Here is a 3,249-nt window from a genome sequence, read left to right as displayed (position 1 = left end):
GTATCCCAGAGGAGGAAGAGAGAGGGAAAGGTGCTGAAGGGGTACTTGAACAAATTATAGCTGAGAACTTCCCTGAACTGGGGAAGGAAAAAGGCATTGAAATCCAAGAGGCACAGAGAACTCCCTTCAGACGTAACTTGAATCGATCTTCTGCACGACATATCATAGTGAAACTGGCAAAATACAAGGATAAAGAGAGAATTCTGAAAGCAGCAAGGGATAAACGTGCCCTCACATATAAAGGGAGACCTACAAGACTCGTGACCAATCTCTCCTTTGAAACTTGGCAGGCCAGAAAGGCTTGGCACGATATCTACAGTGTGCTAAACAGAAAAAATATGCAGCCGAGAATCCTTTATCCAGCAAGTCTGTCATTTAGAATAGAAGGAGAGATAAAGGTCTTCCCAAACAAACAAAAACTGAAGGAATTTGTCACTACTAAACCAGCCCTACAAGAGATCCTAAGGGGGATCCTATGAGACAAAGTACCAGAGACATCACTACAAGCATAAAACATACAGACATCACAATGACTCTAAACCCATATCTTTCTATAATAACACTGAATGTAAATGGATTAAATGCGCCAACTAAAAGACATAGGGTATCAGAATGGATAAAAAAACAAGACCCATCTATTTGCTGTCTACAAGAGACTCATTTTAGATCTGAGGACACCTTTAGATTGAGAGTGAGGGGATGGAGAACTATTTATCATGCTCCTGGAAGCCAAAAGAAAGCTGGAATAGCCATACTTATATCAGACAAACTAGACTTTAAATTAAAGGCTGTAACAAGAGATGAAGAAGGGCATTATATAATAATCACAGGGTCTATCCACCAGGAAGAGCTAACTATTATAAATGTCTATGCGCCAAATACCCGAGCCCCCAGATATATAAAACAATTACTCATAAACATAAGCAACCTTATTGATAAGAATGTGGTCATTGCAGGGGACTTTAACACCCCACTTACAGAAATGGATAGATCATCTAGACACACAGTCAATAAAGAAACAAGGGCCCTGAATGATACATTGGATCAGATGGACTTGACAGATATATTTAGAACTCTGCATCCCAAAGCAACAGAATATACTTTCTTCTCGAGTGCACATGGAACATTCTCCAAGATAGATCCTATACTGGGTCACAAAACAGCCCTTCATAAGTTTGCAAGAATTGAAATTATACCATGCATACTTTCAGACCACAATGCTATGAAGCTTGAAATCAACCACAGGAAAAAGTCTGGAAAACCTCCAAAAGCATGGAGGCTAAAGAACACCCCACTAACGAATGAGTGGGTCAACCAGGCAATTAGAGAAGAAATTAAAAAATATATGGAAACAAACGAAAATGAAAATACAACAATCCAGACGCTTTGGGACGCAGCGAAGGCAGTCCTGAGAGGAAAATACATTGCAATCCAGGCCTATCTCAAGAAACAAGAAAAATCCCAAATACAAAATCTAACAGCACACTTAAAGGAAATAGAAGCAGAACAGCAAAGGCAGCCTAAACCCAGCAGAAGAAGAGAAATAATAAAGATCAGAGCAGAAATAAACAATACAGAATCTAAAAAAACGGTAGAGCAGATCAACAAAACCAAGAGTTGGTTTTTTGAAAAAATAAACACAATTGACAAACCTCTAGCCAGGCTTCTCAAAAAGAAAAGGGAGATGACCCAAACAGATAAAATCATGAATGAAAATGGAATTATTACAACCGATCCCTCAGAGATACAAACAATTATCAGGGAATACTATGAAAAATTATATGCCAACAAATTGGACAACCTGGAAGAAATGCACAAATTCCTAAACACCATACTCTTCCAAAACTCAATCAGGAGGAAATAGAAAGCTTGAACAGACCCATAACCAGCGAAGAAATTGAATCGGTTATCAAAAATCTCCCAACAAATAAGAGTCCAGGACCAGATGGCTTCCCAGGGGAGTTCTACCAGACGTTTAAAGCGAGATAATACCTATCCTTCTCAAGCTATTCCAAGAAATAGAAAGGGAAGGAAAACTTCCTGACTCATTCTGTGAAGCCAGTATTACTTTGATTCCTAAACCAGACAGAGACCCAGTAAAAAAAAAGAGAACTACAGGCCAATATCCCTGATGAATATGGATGCAAAAATTCTCAATAAGATGCTAGCAAATCGAATTCAACAGCATATAAAAAGAATTATTCACCATGATCAAGTGGGATTCATTCCTGGGATGCAGGGCTGGTTCAACATTCGCAAATCAATCAACGTGATATATCACATTAATAAAAAAAAAAAAAGAGAGAAGAACCATATGATCCTGTCAATCGATGCAGAAAAGGCCTTTGACAAAATCCAGCACCCTTTCTTAATAAAAACCCTCGAGACAGTCGGGATAGAAGGAACATACTTACACATCATAAAAGCCATTTATGAAAAGCCCACAGCTAACATCATCCTCAATGGGGAAAAACTGAGAGCTTTTTCCCTGAGATCAGGAACACGACAGGGATGCCCACTCTCACCGCTGTTGTTTAACATAGTGTTGGAAGTTCTAGCATCAGCAATCAGACAACAAAAGGAAATCAAAGGCATCAAAATTGGCAAAGATGAAGTCAAGCTTTCGCTTTTTGCAGATGACATGATATTATACATGGAAAATCCGATAGACTCCACCAAAAGTCTGCTAGAACTGATACATGAATTCAGCAAAGTTGCAGGATACAAAATCAATGTACAGAAATCAGTTGCATTCTTATACACTAACAATGAAGCAACAGAAAGACAAATAAAGAAACTGATCCCATTCACAATTGCACCAAGAAGCATAAAATACCTAGGAATAAATCTAACCAAACAAGTAAAAGACCTATATGCTGAAAACTATAGAAAGCTTATGAAGGTAATTGAAGAAGATATAAAGAAATGGAAAGACATTCCCTGCTCACGGATTGGAAGAATAAATATTGTCAAAATGTCAATACTACACAAAGCTATCTACACATTCAATGCAATCCCAATCAAAATTGCACCAGCATTCTCCTCGAAACTAGAACAAGCCATCCTAAAGTTCATATGGAACCACAAAAGGCCCCGAATAGCCAAAGTAATTTTGAAGATGAAGACCAAAGCTGGAGGCATCACAATCCCAGACTTTAGCCTCTACTACAAAGCTGTCATCATCAAGACAGCATGGTATTGGCATAAAAACAGACACATAGACCAATGGAATAGAATAGAAACCCCAGA

Source organism: Panthera uncia, chromosome F2, assembly GCF_023721935.1.
Source record: "Panthera uncia isolate 11264 chromosome F2, Puncia_PCG_1.0, whole genome shotgun sequence".
NCBI classification, from domain to species: domain Eukaryota; kingdom Metazoa; phylum Chordata; class Mammalia; order Carnivora; family Felidae; genus Panthera; species Panthera uncia.
Note: the sequence above shows the minus strand (reverse complement) of the source record.